This window comes from Macaca nemestrina, chromosome 10 (assembly GCF_043159975.1).
Source record: "Macaca nemestrina isolate mMacNem1 chromosome 10, mMacNem.hap1, whole genome shotgun sequence".
In the NCBI taxonomy this organism is placed as follows: Eukaryota; Metazoa; Chordata; class Mammalia; order Primates; family Cercopithecidae; genus Macaca; species Macaca nemestrina.
The window spans coordinates 72,040,229-72,052,696 of NC_092134.1; the positions used below are offsets into that span (position 1 = coordinate 72,040,229).

Genomic DNA, 12,468 nt, shown 5'->3' on the forward strand with positions numbered 1-12,468 from the left:
ATTTGTATATGTAAATTTCCATTGCACTTTATTATCAGCAAATATTTGTGTTCACACAGATGTGTTCACACACGCCACCTACAAACAGACACGCTGCATGAAATTAAATGTAGATTAGATGTTAAAAAAGGAAAATCACTAAACTTGAAGACATGGCCATAAAGGTTTTCAAAATAAATCACAGAGAGTGAAAAGACAGATAAATGGGTCATTAGTAATCTGTGAGACAGTGGCCTGTTAAAACAATATCAAACATTCTAACATACATGTATTGGAGTCTCAAAAAGGGAGAGTGTTGTGGAGAAGCAAAAAGTCTGAAATTTCTAAAAATCGAAATGAGAACCAAGGAAATAAACATAAGTAAACTAAGCCAAAGTATATGTAGCAGTCATGGAGGTATGCAGCTCAGATCTCCTACATGAGAATTTGGTGGCAGTGCCGGGTAGGCCTATAGTTGGCTGGTAGCCTCCAGCCTCTAAACCCCCATGTTGCTTTCAGCCAATGGTGGAACATGACTGGAGTTCCAGTGCCTGTCTGTTTCTGACTCAGGTGGAACTATTCCACTGAAAAACCTTTCCTCAAGAACTCTGTGTTTACCTGATCAACAGTTTCTCAGAACTGTGCTGCAGTGTTTAGGCTCCTTCCACACAATTTATTCCCACAATTTATTCAGTAAATTATACTGATTCTAGTAAAACTCTTCCCAAGATAGAAGGGCAATTTCCTAAATATATCCTAGGAGTCCAGCATTACCTAGCAATAAATCATAGACATATATGAGAAAAATATATAATCTAAAATCCTTGAAGCATAAGCACAAAGATTTCTAAGAAAATTTTAGAAATACATAAAAGCTAATATATCATGACCAAGTGAGGTATATCACAGAAAACAAAGTTACCCTAACATTGAAAATCAATGTAAGTTCCTACATTAACAAAAAAATATATATATTTCCAGAGACAAGGAAAAAGCATTTGATTATCAGAGAACTACAACTAACACAGCATAACAAAACCAAATTGTGGAATCCAGAGATTAAGAGAAAATATTTAAATTATCTGCAGAAAAAAAGATTCGTGGTAAAATCTCTCAGTATACTAGGAATAGATCTGTCTTAATTTGCCAAGAGCATTGGCAAAGTCTACAGATAAACTTGTGGTGAAAGTCTGGATGCTTTCCTCCTAAAAGAAGAAATAAGACAAGGCTGTCTTTATCAACTATTTCTATTAAACATTGTACTGTAAGAGCTAGATAATACAAGAAAGTAATAAGAATAAATATATGTGAACACACTAGAATGGAAAAATTTAAAAAAATTTTGATGACAAATTACCTGTATAGAAAATATTAAAGAGTTTACAAAAAAGATTCAAGAACTAATAAATTAGTTTAGCCAAGTTGTAGGAGACAAGGTAAAAAAAAAAAAAAAAAGGAAAAAAACCTAACTGCACTTCCCATACTAGCAGTACAAAATCAGAAATTGGAATTTAATAAACTATAGTATTAATAGTAGTATAAAATATGAAATACTTAGGGATAAATATAACAAAATATATATACTTATATAATTAAAACTGTAAAAATATTGCTGAGAGATATGATAGCTAAGTGGATAGATACACCACATTTATGAAGACGACTAAATTAAATTAACTAATTAATTGCATTTAATTTATAGACCAATCATGGGAATTTAAAGGCAATTTTAAAAGCAAATTCCTAATTGCGGGAATTTAAGGGCCAAATTGGAGGGCTGACAAAACCTGGCTTTAAGATTTACTAAAAAATCTGCTATAGAGGAGAGGGCAGAGCAAGACAGTGGAATAGAAACCTCCATGGATACTTCCCCCAGCAAGGACACCAATTTGACAACTATCTACAGAGAAAAATCAAAAAATGCCTTCATAAGACCCAAAAGTCAGGTGAGCACCCATAGTACCTGGTTTGAACTTCATATTGCTGAAAGAGGCACTAAAGAGATTAAAAAGAAAAGTTCTGAATCACTGATGCCACCCACCCACCTCCATCCCTGGTGGTGTGGTGCCCAGAGCATCTCTGGGTGCTGGGGGAAGGAAAACACAGCTATTGTGAGGCAATGAACTCAGCGCTGTCCTGTTAGAGCAGAAAGGAAAACCAGACCAATTCAGCTGATGCCGGCTCACAGATGGAAGGATCATTTAAACCAGCCCGAGAGAGAAGGGAATTGATGATCCCAGAAGTCCAAACTTGAATGCATGCAAACCTTGCCATGGATGGCTACAGCACTCTGTGTCTCCAAGTAAACTTGAAAGACAGTCTAAGGCATAAGGACTACAACTCCTGGTGCTGAACTAGTCTCAGAGACAGTGGACTAGGGGTGCACACAACACACTGAGACACCAGCTGGGGCAGCCAAGTGCTGGCATCAGCCCTTTCATAACCCCAGGCTGCATAGTTTGCTAAAAAATAAAAATTAATAATAAGACCCCTTGCTTCCACTTGAAGGGAGTGGGGGAAAGACTGGGGAGGACTTTGTATTTTATCTTGGATACCAGCTCAGCCACAGCAGGATAGGGCACCAGTCAGAGTCATAAGGCCTCCATTCCAGCTCTAACTTCCAGACAAGATTTCTAGACACACCCTGGGTCAGAAGGGAACCTGCTTCCTTGAAGGAAAAGATTCAATTCTGGCAGCATGTATCACTTGCTAACTAAAGAGCTCTTGAATCCTGAATAACCAGCAGTGACACCCAGGTACTACACTGAGGGCGTTGGGTGAGCCTCTGAGACTTGATGGCTTCAGCTACTAGCACAGCCACAGACAGGTAGAGTACTAATCAAGGTCCTCGGAGCCCCAATTCCAGGACTTAACTCTTGGTTGGCATTTCTGAACCTACCCGCGGCAGGAGGGAAGCCTTGAAGGGTGAGTCCCAAGTTAGGCAGCATTCATGGCAAGCTGACTTAAGAGACCTTGGGTCTTAAGGGAACATCAGATGTAGTCTGGCAGTACTCCTTGTGGCCAGGGTTGGTGGTGGGTACTAAGTGAGGTTCTTCTGCCTTTGGAAAGAGGAGAAAAGAGTAGGAAGGATCTTGTGGTTTGAGTGCCAGCTCAGCTGCAGCACAATAGAATACCAGGTGGACTCCTAAGGTTTTTGACTGTGATCCCTGACTCCCAGGCAGCACTTTTGAACCCACCAGGGACTTGGGAGACCTCAATAGCCTGAAGAGAAGGACATATGCCTTCAGGTCTTATCCAGCACAGTCATAGTGATGGTGACTACAGGAAGGGTTTAAGTCACTCCATCCCCAACTTTAGGTGGCTTAGAATAGAGAGAGAGAGAGAGAAAGAGAGAGAGAGACTCTGTGTGTTTGGAGAAAGTAGAGAAAGAGAATAAGAGTCTCTGCCTGATAATCCAGATAATTTTCTGGGGTCCTGTCCAAGACTATCAAGGCAGTACTTCTACAAGTCTGCAAGAACCACAGTGCAACTGGGCTTGGGGTGTCCCCTAAAGCAGATAAAGCTTAGATCACATCCAAGTTTTTCTAAATATCTGGAAAGCCTTCCCACTGGCTACAAATATGCTCAGACAGTGAAGACTACAATAAATACCTAACCCTTCATTGACCCAGCACTGAAGAACATCTATTAGCATCAACATCATACTGGAAAACTTAACCTCACTACATAAACTAAATAAGGCACCAAGAACTAATCAGGGAAAAACAGAGATATATGACCTTTATGGCTGATAATTCAAAATAGCAGTATTGAGGAAACTCAAAGAAATTCAAGTTAACAGAGAGAATAATTCTATTAGATAAGTAATTCTATTAGATAAATTTAACAAAGAGATTGAAATAATTAAAAAGAATTAAGCAGAAATTCTGGAGCTGAAAAATGCAATTGGCATTATGAAGAATGCTTCAAAGTCCTTTAGTAGTAGAATAGATCAAGAAAAAGAAAGAATTAGTGAGATTCATGCAAGGCTATTTGAAAATAAGCAGTCAGAGAAGACAAAAGGAAAACAAAACAAAACAAAACAAAAAAACAATGAAGCATGCCTAGAGGATCTAGGAAATAGCCTCAAAAGGGCAACTCTAAGTGTTATTAGCCTTGAAAAGGAGGTAGAGGAAGATGGGTAGAAAGTTTATCCAAAGGGATAATAACAGAAAAATTTCCAAACCTAGAAAAAGATATCAATATCCAAGTACAAGAAAACTTTAGAACACCAAACAGACCAGCACAAAAAAAAGACTACCTCAAAGCATTTAATAATCAAATTCCCAGAAATCAATGATAAAGAAAGGATCATAAAAGCAGCAAGAGAAAAGAAACAAATAACATAAAATGGGGTTGCAATATGTCTAGAAGCAAACTTTACAGTGGAAACCTTACAGTCCAGGAGAGAGTGACATGATTATATTTAAAGTGCTGAAAACATTTTTACCTTAGAATAATATATCTAGTGAAAATACCCTTCAAACATAAATGAGAAATAAGGACTTACCAAAACAAACAAAAGTTGAGGGATTTCATCAACACCAGACCCATCCTACAAGTAATGCTAATGGTAGTACTTCAATCAGAAAGAAGAAAAATACATTAATGGGCAATGAATAATCACCTGAGTGTACAAAACTCACTGGTAATAACAAGTACTGTTGTGGGAAGTCAGGGACCCCGAATGGAGGGACCAGCTGAAGCCGCGACAGAAGAACATAAATTGTGAAGACTTCATGGACATTTATTAGTTCCCCAAATTAATACTTTTATAATTTCTTATGCCTGTATTTACTGCAATCTCTGAACATAAATTGGAAAGATTTCATGGACACTTATCACTTCCCCAGTCAATACCCTTGGGATTTCCTATGCCTTTCTTTACTTTAATCTCTTAATCCCATCATCTTCTTCGTAAACTGAGGAGGATGAATGTCGCCTCAGGACTCTGTGATTGTGTTAACTGCACAAATTGTTTGTAGAGCATGTGTGTTTGAACAATACGAAATCTGGGTATCTTGAAAAAAGAACAGGATAACAGCAATGTTCAGGAAACAAAAGAGATAAGACTTTTGGCCACCGGTGAGCCAGACGGAACAGAGCCATATTTCTCCTCTTTCAAAAGCAAATAGGAGAAATATCACTGAATTATTTTTCTCAGCAAGGAACATCCCTGAGAAAGAGAATGCGCCCTGAAGGTAAGCTTATAGACAGCCCCTTTAAGGCGTGCTTTTATGGTCAAAGCCAAAGGGATGAAACAAGCCCTGGTCTCCTGTAGCGCTCCCAGGCTTATTAGGAAGAGGACAATTCCCGCCTATAAATTTTGGTCAGACAGGTTGTCTGCTCTCAAACCCTGTTTCCTAATAAGACGTTATCAATGACAATGCATGCCTGAAACTTCATTAGCAGTTTTAATTTTGCCTCATCCGGTGGTCCTGTGATCTCGCCCTGCCTCCGTTTGCCTTGTGATATTTTATTACCTTGTGAAGTATGTGATCTCTGTGACCCACACCCTATTGGTGCACTTCCTCCCCTTTTGAAAATCGCTAATAAAATCTTGCTGGTTTAATGGCTCGGTGAACATCACGGATCCTGCTGACATGTGATGTCTCCCCCGGACACCCAGCTTTAAATTTCTCTCTCTTGTGCTCTTTCCTTTTATTTCTCAAACCAGCCGAGACACTTAGGAAATAGAAAAGAACTCAAGTAAGCATCAGGAGCAGGTTCTCCCGATAAAGTACACAGGAAAGCAGAATATTATAAGACTGTAACTGTCGTGTGTAAACTCTTGTTCTAAGTATAAAGAATAAACAATGAACCCATCAAAAATAATAGCTACAATGTTAAAGACATAGTCAATGCAATATGATATAAATAGAAACAATAAAAGTTAAAAAACACAGGATGAAATTAAAGTGTAGAGCTTTTATTAGTTTCCTTTTTACTTGTTTGTTTATGCAATAGTGCTTAGTTGTTATCGAGTTAAAAAGAATGGGTTATGAGATGGTGTCTACAAGCCTCCTGGTAACCTCAAACCAAAAAAACATGTAATGAATATACAAAAAATAAAAACAAGAAATTAAATCATATTACCAAAGTCACCCTCACTAGAGGAAGAGAGGAAGGAAAGAAACAAGGAGTAGAAGACCACGAAACAACCAGAAAACAGACAACAAAATGGCAGGAGTAGTTCCTTACTTATCAAAAATAACATTAAGTGTAAATTGACTAAACTGTCCAATTAAAAGACATAGACTGGCTGAATGCATGCGAAAACAAGTTCTATTGATCTGTTTTCTACAAGAAACACACTTCACCTATAAAGACGCACATGGACTGAAAATAAAGGAATGGAAAAAGGTATTCCATGCCAATGGAAACCAAAAAAAGAGCAGGAGTCACAATACTTGCATCAAACAAAACAGATTTCAAGGCAAAAACTGCAAGAAGACATAAAGAAGATGACTATGCAATGATAAAAGGGTCAATTCAGCCAGATGATATAACAATTTTAAATATATATTCATCTAACACTGGAGTACCCAGATATATAAATAAATATTATTAATGCTAAAGAGAGAGATACATCCCAATACAATAAAAGCTGGAGACTTCAACACCCTACATTTAGCATTGGGCAGATCATTCAGACAGAAAACAAACAAAGAAACATCAGACTTAATATGCACTATAGATTTAATAGATCTAATAGATATTTACAGAACATTTTATGCAAGAGTCAAGGAATACATATTCTTTTCTTCAGCACATGAATCGTTCTCAAGGATAGACCATATGTTAGGCCAAAAAGTCTTAAAACATTAAAAAATTGAAATAATATCAAGCATCTTCTCTGACTACAAAGAATAAAAGTAGAAATTTATAACAAGAGAAATTTTAGAAACAATAAAATATATGGGAATCAAAAGATATGCTCTTGAATAATCAGTGGGTCAAGAAAGAAATTTTAAAGTTGAAAAATTTCTTGAAACAAACATTAATAGTATAAACACAACACATCAAAACCTATAAGATACAGCAAAATCAGCACAAAGAAGGGAGTTTATAACTGTAGGTATAAACTTACAGCTTAAACATAAAATAAGAGCAAAGACTTCAAATAAGCAATCTGATGATGCATCTTAAAGAATTAGAAAAGCAAGAGCAAATGAAACCCAAAATTAGTGGAAGAAAAGAAATAGTAAAGATCAGAGAAGAAATAAATAAAATTGAAATAAAGAAAATGATATAAAAGATCAATGAAACAAAAAGCTCGTTTTGAAAACTGAAAATTGACAAAGTTTAGCCAGACAAAAAAATAGATGAGTTCCAACTAAATAAAATCAGAAATGAAAAAAAAATGAGACATTACAACTGATACTGTAGAAATTCAAAGGATTATTAGTGGCTACTATGAGCAACCATCTTCCAATAAATTCTAAAAATTAGAAAAAAATGAACTCCTAGATACATGCAACCTACCAAGATTGAACCAAGAAGAAATTAAAAACCTCAGCAGAACAAAAACAAGTAATTAGGTTGAAGCTACAATAGTCTTCCAGTAATGGAAAGCCTGGGACCTGGTAGCTTCACTGTTGAATTCTACCAAACATTTAAAGATTAACTAACACTAATCTTACTCCAACTATGCCAAAAAGAGAGGAGAGGAGAATACTTCCAAACTAATTTTACGGGGCCAGTATTACCCTGATACAAAAACAAGACAAAGACACATTTAAAACAAATTTTAAAAAGAACACTACAGGCCAATATCTCTGATAAATATTGATGCAAAAAATTCTCAACAAAATACTAGCAAACAAAATTCAGCAGTACATTAGAAAGATAATTTATCATGACCAAATGGGATTTATTCCTGTGGTGCAAGAATAGCTCCATACACTCAAATCCATATACATAATGCATCGCATCAACAGAATAAAGGATAAAACCATATGGTTATTTCAACTGATGATGAAAATTATTTGGTAAAATTCAACACCCATATATTAAAAAAAAACACTCAAAAAACTGTGTATAAAAGGAACATAGCTCAACATCATAAGAGCCATACATGACAGACCCCTACCTGGTATCATAATAAATGGGGGAGAACTGAAAGCCTTTTATCTAAGATCTGGAACATAACAGGGATACCCTGCCAGCACTGTTATTGAACATATTATTGGAACGCCTAACTAGACCAATAAGACAAGAGAAAGAAAAAAAGGTATCTAAATTGGAAAGGAAGAAGTTAAACTATCCTTGTTTGCAGATGACATGATCTTATACTTGGGGAAACCTAAAGACTCCACCAAAACACTATTAGAATTGATCAACAAATCAGTAACATTTCAGAATACAAAATTCAGAAGCATTTCTATACGGCAACAGTGAACAATGTGAAAAATAAATTTAAAAAGTAGTGTCACATACAATAGCCACACATAAAATTAAATACCTACAAATTAACCAAAGAAGTGAAAGATCTAAATGAAAACTATGAAACACTAATGAAAAAAGTTGAAGAGGACACCAAAAAAAGAAAAAAACTGTTCCATGTTCATGGATTGTTAAGATGTCCATACTACCCAAGCAATCTATAGATTCAAGGCAATCCCTACCAAAACACCAATGACATTCTTCCCAGAAAAAATTAAAAAAAAAACTATTCTAAAATTTATATGGAATCACAAAGGACTCAGAATAGCCAAAGCTATCCTAAGTAAAAAGAACAAAATTGAGGAATCACATTACCTGACTTCAAATTATACAACAGAGCTATAGTAACCAAAAAAAGCATGGTACTGGCATAAAAACGGAGATATAGACCAATGGAACAGAATAGAGAACCCAGAAACAAATCCACAGACCTACAGTGTGATGGTTAATACTGAGTGTCAACTTGATTGGATTGAGGGATACCAAGTGTTAATCCTGGGTGCGTCTGTGTGGGTGTTGTCAAAAGACATTAACATTTGAGTCAGTGATCTGGTGAAGACAGATCCACCCTTAATCTGGTGGGAACAATCTAATCAGCTCCCAGCAAATATAAAGCAGGCAGAAAAACATGAAAAGGAGAGATTGGCCTAGCCTCCCCGTCTTCATCTTTCTCCAGTGCTGGGTGCTTCCTGCCCTCAGACATTGGATTCCAAGTTCTTTAGTTTTGCAAGGTGGACTGGCTCTCCTTGCTGCTCAGCTTGCAGACTGCTTCTTGTGGAACCTTGTGATCATGTAAGTTAATACTTTAAAAACTCATATATATTTATGTATGTATATATGTGTGTATATATGTGTGTGTGTATATACACAAATATGTATACACATATAGCTTATATATATATTATATATATATATAATACGTATGTATCCTATTAGTTCTGTTCCTCTAAGAGAACCCTGACTAATGGAGTGAACTCATTTTTGATAAAGGTGCCAAGAACATACACTGAGGAAAAGACAGTCCCTTCAATAAATGTTGCTGAGATAACTGGATATCCATATGCAGAAGAATGAAACTAGACCCCTGTCTCTAGCCATATACCAAAATCAAATCAAAATAGGTAAACATTTATGCCTAGTGTTCCATTATTTGGACACTAAGCATATGGCAGTGATTTATATCCTACTGCTCAAGATCATAGCCAAAGTCTGATTTTTCACATATGTCTGCCTCCTGAGGGTACATGTTATCACATGGTACACAGAGTTAGTCACTGCTGAAGATACTGGCATGCTGAGAGCTTGACAAAAAGTGATGTGAGTTTTCAGAAACATTTTTGAGGAAGTATCCAAAGACAGGTACATATAACTTTACTGCATTACTTCTTATACAAGTAATTTTTTCATCACTTCTCTACTAGTTATGCTATTATGCTGTAAAAAGAAAATACCAAAATTATTATTGTTGCATTAGTTATGGGTTTGACATTTTGCATCTTCCATTTTTGGAACACTAGGCAAAATGACTAACCCTGGGACTAATAATACCTTTTTCTCCATTTTAGTCCGAAGGTGCCTCAAACTCTAAGTTTACATGAAATAACTGACCTTTTAGAGACAGATGACATCATAGAAGCAAGTGCTAAAGTGATACAACCACCTGAAAGTGCTACAGCACCTGTTTCTGATGAGGACTCAGGAGATGAAGGTGGAATAATAAATAATCTGCCAGGTTCTTCGTTGTGCGCAACTGTGTATCTTATTCAAGATGGCTCTGATGCTAAATCTGACTCAGATGTTCCCTCTCTCCTGACGAAGTTCCATCAACGTCTACTGTGCAGCAACCTCCACCATCGAGGAGGAGGAAAGTGACAAAAATTGTTTGCAAATGGCAAAAGGCTGATCTAACTGCGCAAACCCTAGCAGGTAGAGTTACAGAACCTCCAAAAGATTTTTTTTTTTTTTTTTTTTTTTTTACCAAAATGAGAACTCCCACAGAAGTTCTTGAACTTTTTCTTGATGAAAAGGTCTTTGAACCCATTGTCAAGCTCTCCAACTTATATGCTGGAAGTAAGAGTGTACATCTTGGCTTGACTAGCTCCGAATTCAAATGTTTTATGGGATTTATTTTTCTGAGTGCCTATGTCTCAGTTCCTAGAAGGTGTATGTTCTGTAAACAAAGAACAGATGTGCATAACGTACTGGTGAGTGCTGCCATGAGACGTGATCACTTTGAGACTGTATTTTCTAATTTGCATGTTGCTGACAATGTAAATTTGGATCTAATGGACAAGTTTTCCAAGTTACAACCTCTCATAAGCAAACTCAATGAGAGATATATGAAATTTGTTCCAACTGGATCATATTTCAGCTTTGATGAATTCATGGTTCCTTATTTTGGTTGTCATGGGTGTGAACAGTTTATTGGGGGAAAGCCCATTTGGTTTGGCTATAAGTTTTGGTGTGGTGTCACATGTCTGGGCTACATTTGCTTGTTTTAGTCATCTCAAGGTAAAAATCAAATACTAAATATGAAGAATATGGTGTTAGTGCATCACTCACCCTTCAATTTAGAGAGGCACTTACAGAGGCAAGTCCTGAATAATACCGTTTTATATTCGATAACTTTATCACCAGTATTGCAGCATCAATTGCGTCAATTCAGTTTAACAGAACAGTTATACATATATCTATGCCAAGACTAGTAATTCTCTAAGTATTTCCATAAAGGGAATAAAAGAAAAATTCTTACAAAGAACTGCACTTCAATAATTATAGCAGCTTTATAACAAATTAAAACTGGCAACCAATATACAAGTGGATAGATGATGTCAATCAACAGTGAATGTCAATTAACATGTAAATTTCTAAACAAATACAGGGATGCCCATACAAAGGATAATACTGAAGAACAAACTACTAATGCAGCTACAACATAGATGAATCTCTGAAGCAGTATAAATGAAAGAAGCCAGGCACAGTCGTCCATGGACTGTGTGATTCTATTTATATGGAATTCTTTTTTTTTTCTTTCTTTAAGCTTTTTTCTATTTTTATTTTTATTTTATTTTAGGTTGGGATACAGGTGCAGGTTTGTTATATAGGTAAGCTCATGTCACGGGGGTTTGTTGTACAGATTATTTCACCACACATGTACTAAGCCTAGTAGCAAATAGTTATTTTTTCTGATCTCCTCCTTCTCCCAATTTCCATCCCCAAGTAGGCCCCAGTGTCTGTTGTTCCCCTCTATGTGTCTAATATGTTCTCATCATTTAGCTCCCACTTATAAGTGAGAATATGGGGTATTTGGTTTTCTGTTTCTGTGTTTATTTGCTAAGGATGATTCTATTTATATGGAATTCTAGAGGAGGCAAAGCTATAGTGACCAATTTCAGATTGACAGTTGCTAAACTAGATTAGGGGAAAATAATTTTATAAGAGGCATGATACATTTTTTATGACTGATGGAAATGTTCTATATCTTGATTGTGAATTGTTTCCTTAAACTTGGTGAATTTAAATGCGTGTAAATTATGCCTCCAAATGGTGATTAAAAAGAAATGAAGCAAAATGTATTTTCTGGTTCATACATAGTAGGTGGTGAAAATATAAAAATTAGTAGTAAGAAGGAAGTAGTTGTAGTAGTAAGTAGAAAGAAGTTGAATCTCCGAATAGAACAATAGTAGGCTCTGAAATTGAGGCAATAATTAATAGCCTACCAACCAAAAAAGTCCAGGACCAGATGGATTCACAGCCGAATTCCCAAATTCTACCAGGGGTACAAGGAAGAGCTGGTACCATTCCTTCTGAAACTATTCCAATTAATAGAAAAAGAGGGAATCCTCCCTAACTCATTTTATGAGACCACCATCATCCTGATACCAAAGCCTGGCAGAGACACAACAAAAAGAGAGAATTTTAGACCAGTATCCCTGATGAATATCGATGCAAAAATCCTCAATAAAATAATGGCAAACCGAATCCAGCAGCACATCGAAAAGCTTATCCACCATGATCAAGTGGGCTTCATCCCTGGGATGCAAG

The 12,468-nt window shown here is 36.3% G+C and overlaps 1 pseudogene; it reads left to right on the forward strand.

The window, feature by feature from the left end:
- The first annotated feature begins 390 nt into the window (after positions 1-390).
- Positions 391-11,140, forward strand: LOC139356481 (piggyBac transposable element-derived protein 3-like; annotated as a pseudogene).
- Positions 11,141-12,468: the final 1,328 nt, after the last annotated feature.